Source organism: Leptonychotes weddellii, chromosome 6 (assembly GCF_054177405.1).
Source record: "Leptonychotes weddellii isolate Sample4059 chromosome 6, ASM5417740v2, whole genome shotgun sequence".
Classification (NCBI taxonomy): Eukaryota; Metazoa; Chordata; class Mammalia; order Carnivora; family Phocidae; genus Leptonychotes; species Leptonychotes weddellii.
Window position 1 is genome coordinate 106,647,581 of NC_138374.1, and position 21,720 is coordinate 106,669,300.

General features: G+C 43.2%; 1 protein-coding gene across 3 annotated transcripts in view; it reads right to left on the bottom strand.

Annotated features, from left to right (window-relative positions):
- The window catches only part of HSD11B1 (hydroxysteroid 11-beta dehydrogenase 1), a 63,174-nt gene extending 49,012 nt beyond the window's left edge, over positions 1–14,162 (bottom strand). Inside the window, exons 1-2 of one of the 3 annotated variants that reach the window (XM_081824877.1) lie at positions 13,886–14,162; positions 2,894–3,043 (exon numbers count right to left, since the gene is read on the bottom strand). The gene's annotated coding sequence lies outside the window, so the exon portion shown is untranslated. Of the gene's footprint in view, positions 1–2,893; positions 3,044–7,797; positions 7,882–13,885 lie in introns of those variants that run through there. The other 2 variants (XM_081824878.1, XM_081824876.1) reach the window with 2 other exon arrangements.
- Positions 14,163–21,720: the final 7,558 nt, after the last annotated feature.

Sequence of the window (21,720 nt, forward strand, 5' to 3'; positions counted from 1 at the left end):
TTGCTAACACACTGCAACAGAGAAAACGGAAGCTTATTTGACCTTTAGTAAACCTCGGTAGAATAAAAGTTTTATACTTAATGCCAATAATGCTAAAGACCTATCTTAAACCAACAAACTTAAATTAGTTTAAATACCAAATTATGTTTCACCTGGGTCCACTTAAAAGTCAATAGATTTGTTCCCCATTATTGATTTTTACCTGGGACACCAGTGGGGAAAACTGAAGTGGGATTAAGTCCAAGGGGGTGCTCTTCACTCCTTGACAGCAAGGGTAGAAGGAGGAGTCATTGGTGCCAGAGGCCCTGAGGATGGTATAGGAACCGGTTATATAGGCCATAGCCAAGGTGCTGCAGAAATGGGGCGGGGGGGTTAGGCAGAAGAGGCCAGGTGCTGCCAGACAGAGAAAGAGGGTTCCTGGTTCTAAACCTCATTAGCTGACAGATGAGCAGATGTTGTGTTTTTGTTTTTTTCCCACCAAAGTGGAAATATGTAGTTCATGTTGGGCTGGAGAAGAGAGGGCACTTTCCTGAAGCAAAGGGAGTTTTGGCAGCTGCTTGGGAATATTCCTTAATGTCCCCATCCCAAGGTAGACTAACCACTGTTGGCTCCACTAATAGCCATCAACCCAGGAAATGAATGAGGGAAAAGCCCCCACATCTATTAGGAGGAGGAACAGTGAGAGAGGGTCAGTGTCTCTTTCATCAGGGGTGGCCTGTTTCCTCCAGCAACCTGGGTTCTATCAGGAGGAGGCCTATTTAGATAATTATCATCCAAGATATCACGAGGGAGTTTACTGACCTGGTTACTGACTAAACGCGTTCTGGAAGAGGGTATTAGGTCCAGGTCCTGATTTAGAGCCATCAAGGCTTGGACCTAGGGTACCTCTGTCCATTGCCCTGTTTCCTGCAGAAGAGATCTGATAGATCCTACGGAGGTCATGCAGCATTACAGGAGAGCAGTCCTTTCTTAAATTTTGCAATCTGAATTGTTTCCAGTGGGTTAAAAGGCATTCTGAGGGAGAGTCCTTGGGAACTGAAGAAGAGAGAAGGTCCATTACCAAGAAAATCCCCACCTACCCCTCACTCCCAGGTGGCATCCCACGCAGAATAATGTCAGAGGTTCCTGGTGTCAAAGTGACCCAAGGTGTCCCTCGAATGAAATCGTTACGATCACTGTCTTGCCATTAAAGGCCCTGCAGGAGGGATGCTAGCATCCCTCTGCTTCCCCATCGCATTCTAGACTGCAAAATGGGTGCCAGTGTATGGCACAAGATACCGTGCCTTGCCTAGCTGTGAAGAACCCACCGTTTATAACCCATGGAAAAGATTAGAAAAGTTTTACAAGGGGAAATTACCCAAATTTGTAATTTAAGTAGTTAGTAGAGGACATTGATGGAAAACAGTAAAGATAGAAATCCATCATGGTCTAAGTGACATTCCAACACATTTAGACTTTTACAGCCAACTTCCCTAGGAAATGGTCCCTGTTTGGGTTTTAATTCAATCAGGTACTGGTTTTGGCCAGCTCTGAATGGAGGTCTCACAGCCAGGAGTGACTAGACCAGGGATGTGGAAGGGATCACATTAGACCAATGAGGAGGAACTTCACAGGGGAGTCTAAAAGATTGGCAGCCATCCTGGTGACTTAGGTGGCTGTCCCATGCCCAAGACAGACAGCTTTGTATAAGTACAGGAATAAAGAGAGGGCATCAAGTTTCTGGGTCTTATCACCATTCCAGCCATGGAATAACTTCCATCCAAAATGCAGGCTTTCTCCTCCCCATAGAGTAGCCACAGAGTAGAGGATTACAGCATGAACAATTGACATGAAAGTGTTCTAATAAGACCGTACTCCTTAAAAAGCCCTTGAAATGAAGGTAAAGAAAGAGAAGAGAAAGTACTCACCAAGTTTGCACCAAAGCTCGGAGTCCAGGTGAGAAGACTCGAGCCACATGTTCGGACACCAAAATGATGTGGAAATGTTGGGGTTCAGAGCAAACAGTCAAGAGAGAATTCTTGAGAATGTCTTCAGTGCAAAAAGGTGGTTTTATGAAAGCACAGGGACAGGACCCATGGGCACAAAGAGCTGCACTGGGGTCATGAGAAAGTGGCCAATTGTATACTTTTAAGTTGGGAGGGGGTTAGGGACAGCACAAACCTCCAAGGTGTTTTGGAAAACAAGGTTTCCAGGACCCTAGGTGAGCTAGCTATTGTTTGGAAAAGGTCATTTATTACTGTTTAGTAAAAACTCAGTCATGAAACCCTTCAGATGTAGATCAGTGGGCCATATGCTTAGAGGATGATTGTTAACATATGAAAATTCCAAAGGAATTTCTATATGTTTAAAGCAGACTCATAGGATCCTGGGGGGTCAGGCTAAGATTTCCTTTTGCCCTTAGCAAAGTGTCAACATTGAGGCAGCTGAGCTCCCAGAGGAAGGTCACTCTGCCTGTTTGAAGGACTCATCAATGGGCTGTAAGTAGTAAGGAAACTTAATTTTTCTTTTGCCTTTGTTCCCTACATCGTTTTGGAGCCACACTAATACCTAGGAGGGATGTGCCACAGGGTTGGGGACTGTATCCTGTTTTACTGTGTGCTACACTGCAGGGAAGTTGGTGGGCAACCTAGTGTCAACCTAACCCATTCCATGACAAAAGACACAAAGGATGCAGACAAAGAAAAACAAAGACCATCTCTGGAAAGAAATGGATCAGTAACCAAAGAGTAGTCTAGCATATTTAACCAGAGTTGCTAGACCCAAGGAACTAGTTCCACAAATATTTTCTCCTGCTAATCTAAATTTCGAAGGAGGGAAAAAGGACTCTCACCACTCTCACTCCACTGGACTCTGCAGATAGATTCTGGGAGACTGACATGGTAAGAAATCTTACCTTCTCCCAGCTGTATGTCAGATGTCCCAGGATCTTTGAGCAGCCCTGTGTCTGGGGCGAGCCGTATCCAGTGAGTTAAAGTGTCCTGTTGACTACGTCAACTGTTGGGGAGGGAGAATTTCCTTTGCCCTTCAAGGTCCTTCTGCTGGACTAAGAATCAAATTGACAGATTAACAGGAGATAGATTAACAGGAGAATGAGACAGATTAACAGGAGAAAATCATATTTACTTTCAGACATACAGTGAATCCACACAGACACGAAATTCCAAAGACAGTGAGGCAGTATGAGGCTTATAAGAGCTAAGGAAAATATTGATTAGGGCGCCTGGGTGGCTCAGTTGGTTAAGCGACTGCCTTCGGCTCGGGTCATGATCCTGGAGTCCTGGTATCGAGTCCCGCATCGGGCTCCCTGCTCGGCAGGGAGTCTGCTTCGTCCTCTGACCCTATACCCTCTCATGTGTTCTCTCTCTCTCAAATAAATAAATAAAATCTTAAAAAAATAAAAATAAAAATAAAAAAATAAGAGCTAAGGAAAGGGGTAGTGGTCTGAAGATACAAAGGGGAGAAAGACCATTAGCAGGAAGGTGAAAGGAGATGTTTGGAAAACAAAGATTGCCCTGTTATGCAGATAAGGCAAAGAGGAATCTCCTTTATAGCTCTCTTTCTGGTACAAGCAGGAGTTTGGGGTGGGAGTGGGGAGCAGATAAAGAGCTTTTCCTGAATCTGCTGGGTTTGGATTGCTTTTAACTCAAAATAATGTTCATGCCAAAGTGGCCTATCTTGGGGTGGCCTGCCTTTGGCCTCCCCAGGGTGTAAAGAAGGAAATAGGCTGTTCCGTGTGGGGGACAGGCAAGTAGGCGAGGCCCTAGAGGCAAGGTTAACCTTGATCCACATTGAAACAAGAGCAGGAATGCTCCAGGCAAATGAGGAAAGGTAAGAGTGAGCACTGAGTTGGGTTCCAGGAGTGTGCGTGGGAGAGGGGAGGGCTGGTCTGTAGAACATTCCATGCAGAGGAAGCTGTGTGAGAAAATAGAAGGAGGTGTGAAAGAGAATGGCATGTTTGGGAAACTGCAAACAATTCCATACGGCAGGATCACTGAATTTAGGGGGTGGGGTGACATGGTTAGAAATCTGCCTAGAGAAGTAAGCAGGAATTGCATCTTTGAGGGTTTTGAATATCTACGGCTGGAATCTGTAGTTGTGGTCATTCACTTCCAGACTTGGAACGTCTGCACCCTGAGGTCTCCATCCCTCTTCCAGATCTCTGCCTGTTTACTGGCCTTTTGTCTTCCCTCTTACCTTGTGTCAAAAATTCTGGGTCCCCTGCACTCCTCAGGCTCATCAATCCAGCCTCACTCCCTCCATCAACATTTCACTCCTTTTGCATGCTATGCCTGAGCCTCTGGAGGCTTCTGGCCTCCTGGAGCTATGCTCAACAGTGTTACTGGGCTCCCCCAATCCTGCTAGATTTTTCTATCATGACTTATACTGGTTGGTTCTGTTTATCTTTACCTGACTTCTCAGTAGCCTCTCTTTCCTGCTCCAAAGCATCTTCTTCCCTTGGATTCTGTCCATTTATATTCTCTGGGCTTTATTCCTACTTCTCTGACTGCTTCTTCTCAGCGTTCTTTATAGGCTTCCCTTCCCTTTTGGATTCCTTGAATGTTGGAGTTGGCCTTGATTCTGTTCTCACTCCTTTCTTCTCTCTCTTCCCTGTGGGGTTTCCCTCACTCCAATGGCTCCAATTACTATCTTTGTGTTGATGAAACTTAAAAATGTCTATCTCCTGTGCAGCATTGTCTCCTAAGCGTCAGGTGGTGTAACCAGGTGCTTACTCAACCTTGCCTTTTTGATGTCTCCTGAACACCTCAAACTCAACATGCTGAAACTGACCTGATTTTTTAAAAACAGCTTTTTTGAAGTGTAATTTATATACCAGAAAATTATCTTGTGATAAGTGTACAGTTCAACAGTTTTTAATAAATTTGCAAAGTTGGGAAACCACCACAATGAGAGAATTTTAGGACATTTCCCTCACCCCAAAAAGATCCCTCTTACCCATTTACAATTACTCCCTGTTCCCATCCCCAGCCCCAGGCAGCCAATAATTTACTTTCTGTCTTGCATATTAGTGGAATCACATAATATATGATCTTTTGTGTCTGACTTCTTTGACTTTAGCATAATGTTTTTGAGCTTCACCCATATCGTAGCATGTATCAATACTTTGTTCCTTTTCATTGCCAAATCATAGTTCATTGTATGGATATACCATATTTTGTTTATCCATTCACCAATACACAGACATTTGGAATTTCCACTTTTTGCCTATTATGAACAGTGTTGCTGTAAACATTGGTGTGGAAGTCTTTGTCTAGACATTTTTTTTTTTAAAGATTTTATTTATTTATTTCAGAGAGAGAATGAGAGAGAGCACATGAGAGGGGGGAGGGGCAGAGGGAGAAGCAGACTCCCCACTGAGCAGGGAGCCCGATGCGGGACTCAATCCTGGGACTCCAGGATCATGACCCGAGCCAAAGGCAGTCGCTTAACCAACCGAGCCACCCAGGCGCCCTAGACATGTTTTTATTTCTCTTAGGTATATACCCAGGAGTGCATTGCTGGGTCATATGGAACATTTGTGTTTAACTTTTTAAGAAACTGCCAAACTGTTCTCCAATGACCTTGCTATTTTTATTCATCATCTCCTAGGGATTTCTATCTCAATTAATGGCTACACCATTCATTCAGTGAATACTCCAGAACCTTGGAACTCCTTTTTTACTCCTCCTTCTTCATATCCCCAAATTCCATTACTCATCAAGTCTAGTCAATTCTACTTCCCAAGTATCTCTAGACCCATCTCCCAATCTTCACTTTCACTATGACTGTCCTAACTCAGGCCACTGTTATTTTCTGCTTTAGGAATCTCCTCATTCTTCTGCCTATCTTACCTTCTCTAATCCATTCATTAAAAAAAAAAAAAAAAAGGTTGTGAAACATTTGGTGTGTGCAAAAAATATATGAACCATAAATAATTTATAAAGCATAATAATTGAGTGAAAGCCTTATGGGCCTACCATCCAACATAACCATTGCTAACACCTGACCATTGCCAACACTGCAGATGTGCCCTATGAACAGTGTTGCTGTAAACATTGGTGTGGAAGTCTTTGTCTAGACATGTTTTTATTTCTCTTAGGTATATACCCAGGAGCGCATTGCTGGGTCATATGGAACATTTATGTTTAACTTTTTAAGAAACTGCCAAACTGTTCTCCAGTGACCTTGCTATTTTTTTTTTTTAAAGATTTTATTTATTTATTTGACAGAGAGAGACACAGCGAGAGAGGGAACACAAGCAGGGGGAGTGGGAGAGGGAGAAGCAGGCTCCCCGCAGAGCAGGGAACCCGATGCGGGACTCGATCCCAGGACCCTGGGATCATGACCTGAGCTGAAGGCAGTCGCTTAACCAACTGAGCCACCCAGACGCCCACTATTTTTATTCATCATCTCCTAGGGATGTGCTCCTCTACTCCATCTAATTCTTCTTCAGTGGTTCCTTATTGTTCTTAGGATAAAGTCCAAACTCACTATTTTAGCTTTGTAAGTTCTTCATAAGTTTTGAAATCCTTTCCTAGGGACTTCTTATCTACCCACCTCCATTCTTTTCCTTCAGATTCTACCGTTCAAAATCACCCTCCCTACCCTCCCTTGGACAAGGTAACACTGGGCATTTCTCATATCACAGCTGCCATCACTTGGTATGGGGGGGGGTGTCTCAATGAGATGGGAGAAGTCACAGCCTTGAAGATTTGGGAGGTCAAGGAGGATGATAAAGTGCCAAGAATACATTGGGTCTTGCTTATAGGAATTCCTGGAGACTGTGTCAGAGGGTTCTGAGGAACTAAAGCCAGAATGCTGTGGGTTGGAGAGTAAAGGCACATGAAGAAATGCAATGTTTAGTGCGAGCCTGGGAGTACTTTTAAGGAGCTTGAGAAGTATGCAGATATGAAGGAAGGTTCCGATTGTTAGGACTGCAATGGAGTTAAGCTTTCATTCAAATGTTTTTGAGCATGTTTTTCTGTGCCAGACACTGTGTTAGGCTGAGCATAGGTTCAGCTTGTGGGAAAGATCTGAGTCCACAGACAGGTATGATTTACACAGCTCCGGAAAAGGGGATTCCAGGAGGTACAGTGAGGGCAGATAGTGAACCCCTGTCTTCCACTTCCAAATTCAGTGAGCTCCTCAGCCTAAGGTGTTCCTTTTCTTTGAGTTTTGGGAGGCAGATGGATGTGGCGGTCCCGTTCATCCTTATCTCTTGGCGGGAGCGGGAGGAAGAAGGTGGGGAGAAAAACTCCTTAACTTAAGGTCTCCTTTTCCTCAGGCTTAACTACAATATGTACCCTCCCTGTCATGTCTGCCTCGTCCTGCTCCCTTCTGATCTTTATATATTCACACATGTAAGGCAAGAACGTCTTTCCCTTGTTGGTTGAATTTCCCATTTTCTATCTGACCGGGAGGGTTCAGAAAGTTCGAGGGCTTGGAAACCGCCCCGGGCGCGGCGGGTAGGGGGAAGATGACCTCATAGGAATGGAATGAGTTTTTAGGTTTAGGATGCTAAGAGTTTTAACAGGCTTCTGCCAGCAGAGGGAACCCCAGGGTTGGGAGAGAAAGATCCGAACGCAGGGTTTAAAATGCGAAGGGGACTCGTTTCTGGCAATGTTTTTAGCAGTCCCGAGATATTGATGGGTTAAGTTCAGATAACAGGGAATGAAAGAGGGAGGGAGGGAGGAAGATAGACTCATAATACACTGACATATACACAGAAACAGTCACACACACACACCCACACACACACCACATATCCCGCCCCCCTCACCCCTCCCTAGACGCACTCACAATTTCGGCTCCAGTCCAGTGGTTCCTGAACCTTTGCTGTGCAACTGAATCATCTGGGGGAACTAAGGGCAGATTTCCAGGCCCCCTCAAGGCGGGTGGAATCAGAACTGGCAAGGGCAGGACCTAGGCATCTGTATTTTTACAAAGCTCCCCAGACTTTGCTGAAGTGAATGTGGAGAGACTGGTGAGCTGCTCTGGGTAATTAGGTAAATACTTTAACTATAGCTTGTTCAGAGACTTAATTTAATGGCTCCAGGCATCAACATGTTGACTGCTAGCTAGAATGTAATCCGAGGGAGACCGCTGTTAGGACTGAGCCATTTTCTTTCTTATTTTCTTTTTAAATAATTTTTATGTTTATTAATATAATACAAGAGGAGGGTTTAAAAAGTCACATGGCACCAAACGGGTTATAATGAATAACAGCAATCTTTGTTCCTCCCTTCCCTGTGTCCTAGTCTCATTCAAAAGCAATCTTATTTTCCCCCCCTCTGGGAATCAACTCCATATTTTTAAACAATATCCTTTTATTGCTGTTTCTTGATTTTGCAGTTTTAGAAATTATGTATTTGATTGCCTACTTAGGAATATTAGGACTTTGCCTTTTCTTATAACGCTCGCAGACTCTCATTTCCTTCCTTTTAGATTCCCAATACCATTATAGCACAATTTTTAATTATATCAATTGTGTTTATATTATTATGACCAATTGTTTACAGCACACATTTCTTTCCTTCGGCTCTCTCCTTCCCTCCAGGGAGTTAATAATCGCCTCATTTTTGTTTGCTTACTGAGTCATCCATATTCTCCAAACCCTCTGGTAAGAGCTATACAACTCAAATAAATTGGTCAATTTCATCGGAGAATCCATCTCATTTTTTTCTTTAGAGACATCCCTCCTGGATCCCCAAGTCGTTCTCTTCCAGTCTGGACTGGGAGCTTGATAGACTATTTTCTGGGACATTCCCTTTGCCGTCCACCTGGGAACTCAGCCTTTTTTCTCTCTTGGCTCACTTCCTTATGAATGGTAAGGAAATGTTTTTGACACCTTGGATGCAGGAGTGATATTTCACATTAAACATCTTATGTGGCATGAATCCATCCGACCTTGGCCAGGTAAACCCCAGTGAGGCAGCTCTGTCTGCTTGTCTTTAGTTTATATTCCCCTCGACTCAGTTGTCTGCGTAAGGATTTCTAGACTGAAGGTGATTTTCTCTTGGAATTGGAAGACTCGGCTGTACTGCCTTTCAGTTTTTAGCTCTGGTGGTGTTACTGAGAAGTCCAATTGCTCTCTGGATTCCTAATTCTTTTGGTTAAGATCAAGTGGATTCCTAATCCTTGCTTTGTGAACTGTTTTTCTTCTCTTTAGAACTTTGGGGATCCCATTATTCCTGTGGTTCTAACATTTCTAATAATGAACTTTGCAGAGAGGTTTTTTTTTTTTTTTTTCCATTCATTGTTTTGGGCACCCAGAGGATCTTTTCAATGTGGAAATTCAAATCTTTCATCATGGGAAATTTTGGAGAAATTATCTTTTTGATTAATGTATTCCCTTCCACCTTCTCTTGTTCTCTTCTTGGAATTCTTATTAGAAGATGTCGGAGATCCTGGACGGATCCTGTAGGTTTCTTACTGTTTTTGTCCTATCTTTCATCTCTTTCCCTTTTTGTCCTACTTCCCGGAAGATTCTGTCAATTTTATCTTCCAGTGCTCCTTTTTTTTTTTTTTTGTAAGATTTTATTTGGGGCACCTGGGTGGCTCAGTTGGTTAAGGGACTGCCTTCAGCTCAGGTCATGATCCCAGGGTCATGGGACTGAGCCCCGCATCGGGCTCCCTGCTCGGCGGGAAGCCTGCTTCTCCCTCTCCCACTCCCCCTCCTTCTGTTCCCTCTCTCGCTGTGTCTCTCTCTGTCAAATAAATAAATAAATAAAATCTAATTTTAAAATTCCTATTTGTATTTTTTTTTTTTAAATTTGATCTAGTTATCTGACAGAGAGAGGGAACACAAGCAGGGGGAGTGGGAGAGGGAGAAGCAGCCTTCCCCCTGAGCAGGGAATCTGATGTGTGGCTCAATCCCAGGACCCTGGGATCACGATCCAAGCCAAAGACAGACGCTTAGCAACTGAGCCACCCAGGCGCCCCTACTTGTACTTTTATTTTAAAAAGCTCTTTCTCGGGACACCTGGATGGCACAGTTGGTCAAAGTGTCCTACTCTTGGTTTTTGCTCAGGTCATGATCTCAGGATTGTGGGATCGAGCCTTGTGTGGGGCTCCCCACTCAGCACGGAGTCTGCTTGAGATTCTCTCCCTCTTCCCTAACCCTCCCCTCCCACTCTCTCTAAAATAAATAACTAAATCCTAAAAAAAAAAAAAAAAAGCTCTTTCTTGTTCTCTAGTATTTTTTAAACAGTGGCTTCCTGATCTTTATTCATGGATGCACTATCTTTCCTTATCTCTGGGGAGATTTTAATGTTGCCATGGCTTTTGTTGTTAGTGATTTCCTCTGCTCTCTGGATTACCTGTGTTGGAGTCTCCATCTTCAATGCCAGAGGCTTTCTTTTTTTTTTTTTTTTTAAAGATTTTATTTATTTATTTGACAGAGAGAGACACAGCGAGAGAGGGAACACAAGCAGGGGGAGTGGGAGAGGGAGAAGCAGGCTCTCCGACGAGCCGGGAGCCCGATGCGGGACTCAATCCCAGGACCCTGGGATCATGACCTGAGCTGAAGGCAGTCGCCCAACCAACTGAGCCACCCAGGCGCCCTATGCCAGAGGCTTTCATTCTGTGCTTGGTGATCCTTGGAGTCCATTCCTTGGTTGTTGGAAGCTTTGGGTGTGAGGGCCTGCCTTGCCAGTTGCTGGATTCTACTGCAGGATAATCCAGAGAGTGCTTGGTAGTTTCACTGAGGGACCCCCAAATGTCAATATCTATTGTCTTCCTTGTTTTGGTTGGGCACTTTCTACAAGGAGGCATCTTGGATTCTTCTGCCCTTGTGCCGGCTTGAGTAGGGTGAATGGAGAGGAGGATAAGCTGTGCTGTTCCTGGTGCAGGAGCTGAGCCAGGATAAGGGGCTGGGGAATCCCATCTTTCAGTACTGAATCTTTCTCTAATCCCTCTGTTTCTAGCTCTGTGCCTAAGCGCACCCTGTGCTGTGCCCAGTGTCCCTGAGCCTGGGACAACTTCCCTTTTTCACTGGGGGACAAGAGAGGGAATCTGGAGTGTCTCCTATCCCTGGCCCGCCGCCCCCCGCCACCAATCTCTTGGGCTGTGTACTGAGATGCCTGATGCCCTGATCCCTGACACTCTCCTGTGTTCTTTGGCCTCTTGTGGGCTTCCCATCATGGGCCCTTGGGCTTCAGCAGTCTCCACTTTGCTAAGTCACTTATCACTCATCCATCCACTTTTCATCTTCCAAAGGGCATTGACATCTCTCCTCTGCCGTTGTTTCTATTCCAGTTCTCTTTGTCCTTGTGGTTTATAGCATGTAAAGTCTTCTACTATGATCAGTGCATTTTGTCAGGAAGCAGAAATCAACGTTTGTTCAACTGCCACGTTTAACCCTAGATAGCTCTTTTGAGTAGCTGGTCAGGCTTGACGTGTTGGGAAGCTTATAATAGTGACATCTACTTCCCCCAGGTTATTTGAGAGTCAGGCGCATGGAAATGAGACGTTTATCAAATCATTTTAATGGAAGAAAATGAGGGGAAATATTTCATTTGTTCATTCATCCATTTTTCCCCCCCAAACATTTATCGAGCACTAACATATGCCCAGACTGTGCTAGGTGCCAGAATATAAAATTTGAGCAATATTTGGTATCTTCCTTCGAAGAAATTATAGTTAATTATAAGGAATGTAGGCAAGTAAATCAAAACTCACAATAGTGTAATAGTAGGTTCTAATAGGGGTGTACAAAGGGTGCTGTGGGAATACAGAGTAGGGTGTCCAAATCAGTCCAGGACGGTGGGAAAGGCTTCTGGGAGGAAGTGGCCCTGAAGCTAAGTTTTGAAGGATAAATACAAGTTACGGAGATGAAGGAGATGGGGGAAGGGCATCCCAAATAGAGGGAACTGTGTGTGTTCAGGCAAGGAGTCTAGAAATAGCACGACATGTCAGAGGAACCTCAAGTAGATTGAAATGGCTGGAGCAAGGGTCCACACTGGGGAGTGGCCCGAGTAACCGTGTAATGGTCACCGAACTATAAATATCTACATTAGTTCAGAGCATGATCCTCGGCCGACTGATGAGAGATGCAGAAATAATAATATCCTATTCCCTCTGTGAATTTGAGCCAATTTAAAAAATGTTAATGTAAAATGAGGATACTACGAGATTCCATAAAGATATAAAGTATGCAAAATGCTGGGTCAGTGACAGGAATTTAAAATATTCTAGTTGTCTTCTGACAAACCTGCCTTAAATCTTTCTACTCTCTCTCTCTCTCTCGTCCCCTAACAGTTATAAAACAGATTCTGGAAAAGCTTAACTATTAGGAAAATCTTTCCTTCTTTCCATTTCTGCCAGGCAAGGATTACTTGAGCATCTTTGAACTGAATATTTTTTTAATCAGTAGATGCAGTGTTTATGAGTTCTTGGGTGTCTGGGGCACCTTCCTGTAAAGTCTGGGTGGTTTTTTGGAGGGCCCTTAGGTGGGACCAGGAGAAATGAATTCCAGTCTCCTCTCCACCACTAACATATATGTGACCTTGGGCAAGGCCCTTTCCCTGTCTTGGCTCTGATCCCCTCACTTGGCAAACAAGAGGAATTAAATTAGATTACCTTTAAGATTTATTCCAGCTCAGAAATTGGATGGAGAGAGCTTTTAGGTGTACTGATACTAGTATAAAGAGTGAGGTAGGATTTGGGGATTTTACTTTCATATCATCTATTTTTCATATCATATGATATTTTCATATATCATGAAGAGAGAAAGGCAATTCCTTTCCAACCTTGGCAAGCAGGCAGAAGTGAGATTCTTTCATTGCTCCTTACCTCTTCCAACCTCCCACCCTTTCAGCTTCTGACTGATTTACTCACACAAACCACAAAGAGAAATGCTGGCACTAAACATACACACAACACACACAGACAGACACACACACACAAAACCCAAAAAAACTTCAAATGTGTCCTTCTGAATTGTTACGCACTGTTGGAAAAGTTGGGGGAGCCGGGGCTCTTAAAAGCCAGCTGTTGTGAAAACACATCATCGTCGTGTATAGTCGCTTTCCAAAGCATGAGTCCAGCTATTTTAATCCCTCTGAGTGACTGGATCGGCAAAGGACAACCTTCCGGATGGTACTGTCTATCGATGGCAAGTGAGGGTTTGGGTAAATGGTGGGGGTGGGGAATGGCATTTTCTGTTCCTGTCGGGTTTCTCTAACTGACCTGAAAGAAGTGCCTTTGAATTTTCCCTGAACAGGCCCTTTTAAGGCTCGGAGGGTCAGTATCCTGAGCAGTCAGGCTGGACTGGGGCTAAGGAATAGGCGAACAGCACATGAAGAATTTTGATCGACACCTTTCGGCCTCCCTTGGTCCATTGAACAAGACTTCTCGCGATAAAACAGAGCCTTCCTCGAGGCTCCGGGTTTCAATATTAATAATATTGAAGGGGCTGATGATTGGCTCCAGTATGCAGATATCAGGGTTCTCAGCAATTCCCGAGACACAGCCTGGTGTTTGTGCTCTGTCATCGGTTTAGAGGCAATTTTTAAAAAAATGCTTACGACCTGCAATCTCTGTACGATTTTAAAAGAACAGGCAGACCTTTTAGAACTATTTTTGCAACTTTTTGTTCCAACTTAACTTTCTGTCCCAAAATGATCAGAATGCTCCTGGTGCCAGTAACAGACGTCTCATTCCATCTGCGTCTTATCATATCTTCCCTCCTACACGTTGCAAATCTCATTGGGCATTTTTTTTTTTTTTGGACCAGCATTTGACATTGAAATCTCTCTTCAGCCCAGACCTCCAGTTTATTCCAATAGATGCATTATTTCAATAGCGGTTTTCTGAGGACCTACTATGTACTAGGCCCCGACACAAATAGTGATGCTATTATATATAATGTGATTTTAAAAAGTCTTACCTTGAGCTTTCAACCAAATTTGACTTCTTTTTATTGATCTCCTGTTTCCTTTTGCTTCTTTTCTCCCTTTCCCTCCTCCTCTGCCTTCCCTTCTGTTTCATCTCTCTCTTTCCCTGCGGTTTCCCACTCTTTGGGGAGGGGCAGGATTTCCTGCTCCGAAGTTGGTTGGTTTCTGGGAGGAGCCAAAAGACCTGCTTCGGGCCTGGAACCAGCTGGTCTGCCACCTGATACAAGAAGGTGAAACCCAGGCCAAGGAAGAAGGGCCTTCTGCTAGGACGGAGCTTGCAGCCAGGAGGTGCTGGGGGAGGAGCCCCAAAGGGAAGCCAGAGTGGGCCAGTGGGCCTGTCCTGGCTGGCAGGCTCGGGGGTCCAGGGCTCCCCAAGGGACAGAACACCCCAGGGCTGGAAGGATTGAAAGTGGTCCTGGTTGCCCTGGAGACCTAGTCATTACTGTTGTTAGCTCTACACAGGCCAGAGGCACAAAGGCAGAGCCCTTGTCCCACCCTCAGTAAAGGCTCGAGCTCAGATTCCTGGCTTTGCCTCAAAGGGAGATAGTGAAACAAGAACTGGGTTCTGGCAGGTTCTCCCTCCCTACCAGAAGAGACTTTAGGATCCAGTGTACTCTGTGAGACCTGTGTGTCTGCACATTTCTCAGTTAGGAACTCCTAAGGGAGTCATCTAAGTGACATAAACAATTACGGTGATCACATCAGCGGGAGCAGGGAGCAGACAGTGGAGGGGAAGACAGAAGCCTACCACAAGATCCAGGTGGGGTAGGATCTCCACGAATTCCAGCCTGATTCACACCAATTAATGATGGAGGATCATGCCTCAATTTAGAGGTTCCGTTCTTTTGGACTAAGGCATGGACAACTGTGTGCCAATACAAAGTTCACTGTCTTTATCCATTTATTTATTCACGATTCAACAGATATTTAATGAGTGCCTACTCCATGCCAGGCACTAGGGTAGGAGCTGGGAATAGAGGGTTAGCCAAGCTAGACAAAGCCCCACCCTGAGGGAGGGTGTAATTGACATGGTCGCATAGTGGTGTCTATGAGATTTTGGGACATAAATTTAGAGGAAGGACTGGAATTGTTGGGTGCTAATGTCTCCCTTGGAACCGCATCACTGGACAGATTTTGGGTAGTCATCTTTCTGTTTCTTAGTCAAAATGGGACATTGGTTCTTTCAACGATGTTTTTCCTTGCAATAACTAACTAAGTATCCCTCTCTATAGGCTCCCAATTCTTAGAGGATAGAAGACTTTTTAGTCTTGTTTTTCTTTCAGGAGACAGTTGTTTTATCTAGAGAACCATAAATTCTATTGATTTCTAGCTTATTTACTTTCTAAGGCTCTCTGAAAATGCCTAGCCACAAATTGGACATTTGGGATTTCACTTATTTTTTTCTCTTATTAAATCCCCTAATTTATATTTAAGCCCATTAAAAGAAAGAAAAAAGAACTGAAAAAGACTAGTCTCCTTTACTTCAACTGTTGGGTCTACTCCAGAATACTCTTTGAAAATTTCCTGAAGTCTGTTTTCATTTTTATTTAATTTATAATTTTGAATCTTTGTCCAATGTCCCTTTAAAAGAAAGGCTTCTGGAATTGTCTTTTGTACTGTATTTTCTATTTTTTCTTGCTCTCTTAAGGCACTTTTTTCTTTCATTTTACATGGCTGAGTTATTTAAATTTTTCCTTTCTTCCCTGCTGCTTTTATATATTTTTCTCCATCCGTAGTACTAACAATTAATTGAACTACTTGGTACAGGTCTGTAGTCCAGAGCAATAAGTACCTAATAAAATGCTGAATTATTTAACAAATTTCTACCCAACTTCTTTAGGTTTAGGAAAATCTTTAATTATAACTCTTTTTTTTTTTAAAGATTTTATTTATTTATTTGACAGTGAGACACAGCAAGAGAGGGAACACCAGCAGGGGCAGTGGGAGAGGGAGAAGCAGGCTTCCTGCTGAGCAGGGAGCCCAATGTGGGGCTTGATCCTGGAACGTCAGGCTCGAACCCAGAACCCTGGGATCATGACCTGATCCGAAGGCAGACGCTTAACTACTGAGCCATCCAGGGGCCCCTAATTATAACTCTTAATATGGCTCCAGACCAGGGCTTAAATTTAGCTCCTTTAAAAAAAAAATTCAATTTATTTATTTTTTTTTAAGTTTTTTTTTTTTAAGATTTTATTTATTTATTTGACAAACAGAGATAGCGAGAGAGGGAACACAAGCAGAGGGAGTGAGAGAGGGAGAACCAGGCTTCCCACTGAGCAGGGAGCCCGATGTGGGGCTCGACCTGAGCCGAAGGCAGACGCTTAACAGCTGAGCCACCCAGGCGCCCCTAATTATAACTCTTAATATGGTTCCAGACCAGGGCTTAAATTTAGCTCCTTTAAAAAAAAAAAAAATTCAGTTTATTTTAAATCAAAAAATGAAACAAACAAAAATCCCTCAGAACAGTTCACCCAACTTCTCTAGAACTGCCTTCTGGTTTAGCAATGTTACAATGTGATTGCTTTTTTTCCAGAGAAAATTCTGATGAAAGGATGACTCATATAAAAGGTCAAGCAAAGATGAATGGAAAGAGAGGGAAATGAAATAGGGGTGGGTTTCAGAGGGTATCAGAGTCTTTGAGAGAGACCATACTGGAATTAGAATTTTGCTTTTTAGGGCTCAGCATGTGAATTAAAGAAGCAAACTACTGACTCTAGATTTCTGGAGTTCTTCTTAAATGAATTAATTTACTGATTTTGACATGTCAAGTTTCCTCCATGATGGCCATTGTTATTCTAACTCAAAGTTTTTGTCCTTTATCAAAGTAAGCACAAGAGTTAGGATTACAGTGCAGCTTTATATGGGAAGTTAAGAGTTCTTCCAAGAGGAGGTTGCAGTTTCGACATAGAAGAACCCAGAAAGACAAAAGAGGCTGCTTAGTAAGAATGTGTGCCTGCAAATGGTATCTTGCATGCCCTTTCTAAGCAAAGGTTAGGAAAGGGCCATGCAATCAATGACCTGACAATGTTTGACCAAGCATACAGACTAAAAGTGACCTTCTTTCATACATTGACAAGACAGAGAGTGCTCTTGTGAAAGTTTTGTAGGGGACCCCAATTTTTTTTTTTTTTAAAGATTTTATTTATTTGAGAGAGAGAATGAGAGAGAGAGAGCACATGAGAGGGGGGAGGGTCAGAGGGAGAAGCAGACCCCCCGCTGAGCAAGGAGCCTGATATGGGACTCGATCCCGGGACTCCAGGATCATGACCTGAGCCGAAGGCAGTCGCTTAACCAACTGAGCCACTCAGGCGCCCCGTAGGGGACCCAAATTTAAGTTTGGCCAATTGCCTTTTCCTGAATTGGGCACCGGTCTAATGGATCTCCAGCTACGATCCCTTAGGTCAACTTGGATGGGATTAGTGATTTAGTGGGCCATTCCCTATGAAACACTCCCTTATACATATATCAGAAATAAGGTATTCCAGAACAAAACAAAAACACATAAGACAAGACTTTAAATATAGACAAACAAAAGCAAAGGTAAAGTGAGCAGCAGGGGAATAAGCAGTTTAATGACACAAATAGTAAGCAAATAGTATACCTCCAAAACAAAAGGTCTAATGAACTGTATGAGACCTATGTCTAATTACTCAGTGGTATACCTCCTAAACAAAATGTCTAATGACCTTATACAAAGGCCTAGGTGTAATTATTTACCAGCATGTATACCTGTCAACTAAAATACTTGATTACTTTGTACAAAGACTGATGATTTTATACAAAGACCTACTTGGGTACAAATCATAGAAGTAGTGAGAACTCAGTTGAAACCACTGGAGTTCAATCTGTCATTGGGACTGACTGAGCTGGCAGCAGATATGAAGGACAAACAGAGTTTGGGCACAATGAACCTAGTAAGCATACTTGTTGGTTTTTGGGAAACACAAAATTCAGAGATTGGCATGCTTTCCTGACTTAAGTGGGCTGATATCACCTATAGAAGCATACTTATTTGTTGACTGCCTGGCGCTCTGGAATGTATTTGTGGGGTGTGTCAGTTCCTGGTTGGTTGACCCTCAGAAGCAAGGGTCTATCACTGGCTGGTTGGCTTGTAAGAATGTGTTAGCTGAGGCGAGTTGTCATTGATTGAGCCAATGGGTTTAAACCATGATTATAGAACAATCAAACTTGTCCTAAGAATGTGGCAACTTTTAAATATTCTCACAGTTGATACCAACTATGTGCTTTCATTAAAACATAGTACAGGTTGGCGGGGCACCTGGGTGGCTCAGTCGGTTAAGCATCCGCCTTCGGCTCAGGTCATGATCCCAGGGTCCTGGGATCGAGCCCCGCATCGGGCTCCCTGCTCAGTGGGGAGCCTGCGTCTCCCTCTCCTCCCCGCTCAGTGTTCTCACTCGCTATCTCTGTCTCTGGCTCTCAAATAAATAAATAAAATCTTTAAAAAAAAAATAAAAAAAATAAAACATAGTACAGGTTGGAATCTGATATAATACAAAATTACATATTTATTTATATTAATAGATCAGAGTTTTGGAACAAACAAGGTGACTAATAATTGTTTCACAGTGACAAAGTTTGAGAACCATTAGGTTCGACCACCAGGTTAAAGTATTTTCTAAGAGGCAAAAGCCTTTGTTAGATAAACTTAATTGGTAAATATTTTATTTTGGAATTAAGTTCATTATTATTATTTAAATTCAAGTTAGTTAATATATAAATTCATTATTTTTAATATTCATTTAGGAAGAAGGAAAATATTTGTCAACATGCTGAGAAAAAGAACAAAAAGGCACAGGAAAAACAGAGGGTGTGTGTGTGTTGGGGGTGGAGGGAAGGATTCAGAGAAGCAGCCTGAAATAGGAAATATATCCCCTATTTGGTGGTCGTACCAAATAGAATCCCAGCATTTTTTTTTTTTTAAGATTTTATTTATTTGAGAGAGAGAGAGACAGCCAGAGAAGGAACACACAAGCAGAGGAAGCAGGAGAGGGAGAAGCAGGCTTCCCACAGAGCAGGGACCCTGATGCGAGGCTCCATCCCAGGACCATGACCTGAGCCGAAGGCTGACGATTAACGACTGAGCCATCCAGGTGCCCCTAGAATCCCAGCATCTTATAACTGGGTGGGACCTCAGAGGTCATAAGACCAATTTCCCTTCCAAGTTCAGAAATCTCCTCTCCAGTTTATTTCCAACTTCTGCTTGCATGCTTTTAGTAATGAGGAGTTTACTATACATCACAGGGAAACTCCTTATGTTTTGAATTACTCTGATTTCTTAATGACCTGAGAATTGCTTCCTTCTACTTCTCTTTGCTACTTTTAGTTCTGAATTTTCAAGCCACATAAAATAAGTCTATTTTATTGGACTTTATTGAATCAATATGGCAGCCTTTCAACTATTTGGAGGCAAGTATGTGACAGAATTGTATTGTAACTTCTCTACTCCTCTATTCAATTGTTCTGTATGTGACAGGGTTCCCAGATTTTTTTTTTTTTTAAGATTTTATTTATTTATTTGACAGAGAGAGAGATAGCGAGAGCAGGAACACAAGCAGGGGGAGTGGGAGAGCGAGAAGCAGGCTTCCTGCCGAGCAGGGAGCCCGATGTGGGACTCAATCCCAGGACTCCGGGATCATGACTTGAGCCTAAGGCAGACGCTTAATGACTGAGCCACCCAGGCGCCCGGGTTCCCAGATTTTTATATGCCCAGGTCCCTCTGATCTAAGTAGGTTTTTGTTTGTCAAGGTCTCTCTTGAAATTTAACAACTGGAAGCTGTTTGCCAGGTAACTGCTCTAAGCACTATACATGCATTGTCTCATTTAATTTGCAAAATTATCCCACGAGGGAGTCACTATTTTATAGATGGGGAAAGAAGAGGCAGAGAGTTTATAAGTAACTTGTCCAAGGTCTTAAAGCTAGCAAATGGAGGAGTCAGAATGCAAACAGAAGCAAATCCAGGAGGTCTCTTTTAACTTCTTTGGTTTCCCACCTGCCAGACTGTAAAGTAAAACAAATCCACCTCCTCATCCCCTTTTCTGGACATTCCACTTCTACCAATAAGATGTTAGGGGTTTTTTTTGGCAGCCACTTGTTGGCTTATCTTGGGCTTGTAATCAGTGGAAACACCTAGGTCTTTTTCACATGATCTGCTGCTAGAATAAGCCTTCCTAATTCTGTGGCCATGCAACTGGATGTTTGGAACTAATTCTGTACTGTATCTTCTCTGTTCAGTTTCAGTTGATTAGCTTCAGGGCATGCTTCCCACCAGTTGAGTTATTTTGAATCCTGACTCAGCTCTGCATCAGCAACAGAATTGATATGTATACCTCCTGTCACTTCTCCTAGGTTGATGATAAAATTGCCAAACAGGATAGGGCCAAGGACCATTTCTGTCCCTGTGTGGGGAGAGGGACTTCTATTTGATAACAACCGTAGTCTCCCGAGACCACCCCAAAACCTTGATTCTGAAACTATTAAGCAAACCCTTTTTCTTTCCTTTCCTTTAACCCAGGGCTTCTCAACCTCTGCCCTATTGACATTTTGGACTGGAGAATGGTTTGTTGTGGATGGGTGTCCTGTGCATTCTAAGATGTTTAGCAGCATTCCTGGCTTCTACTCCCTAGATGCTAGTAATAGTGCTCCTCTTCCCCTACCAGACAACCAGAAACGTCTCCAGACATTTTCAGATGTCTCCTGGGGGAACAAAATTGCCTCTCCTTCCACTGAGAATCAGTATTCTAATTTCATAAATAGATTACTTGAGCAATCAATATTTAGTAAGGACCTATTATTTGTCCAAGACTTGGTAATTTCTTTTTTTTTAAATTTTTTATTGTTATGTTAATCCCCATACAGTACATCATTAGTTTTAGATGAAGTGTTCCATGATTCATTGTTTGTGCATAACACCCAGTGCTCCATGCAGAACGTGCCCTCCTTAATACCCATCACCAGGCTAACCCATCCTCCCACCACCCTCCCCTCTAGAACCCTGTTTGTTTTTCAGAGTCCATCGTCTCTCATGGTTTGTCTCCCCCTCCGATTTCCCCCCCTTCATTCTTCCCCTCCTGCTATCTTCTTTTTTTTTTCTTTCTTAACATATATTGCATTATTTGTTTCAGAGGTACAGATCTGAGATTCAACAAGACTTGGTAATTTCTATAAACACTAAAGAGGAAGAGGAAGACAAGGACCTTGATCACAAGAAGTTTATACTCTATCCCTGGAGGGAGAGGACTCAGATGGGTGATAACCAGTCTTTTCTCCTTCTAACCCAGAGCTTCTTACTATGATTTGAGTTGATGGGGAGGGAGGCTGCGTAGAGCTAGAGATCCAATTAGGCATTCTTGGGGGCTTGGCCTTCTGTCTTCTGAACAGCTAGCTAGTTTTCTTTCCTCTCTCTCTCGTTAAAATACAGTTAGGAAGAAAGAGGTATCAGTCATAGGAGCCTCTGGTCAGGTGTGAGATGGCAAATAGGGTTTTGCCCTAGAATTAATGAGTATCTGCTATTCGTGTACTGTAGCTCACAAGTTGATTTATCTTCCGATCTTAAAATGCTAAGCCTGGTGGGATTTAATAAAAGTTTCTCTCCTGTCACCCGTACCATGAAACGAAAACGAATCCTCAACATACTTATAAGCATGTAATATGAATATCAGAGTCCCTAACAGTGACGCAAATGCTGCCTGCCGGTCACGCAGCTGCTCTTCCCGCAGTGCGCAGCTAAGACCCCCTTGGGCAGCATGCTCACCCTCTCTGCTGTCCACCCCAGGGAAACATGCCCCCCAGGAATCAGATACTGAGCCA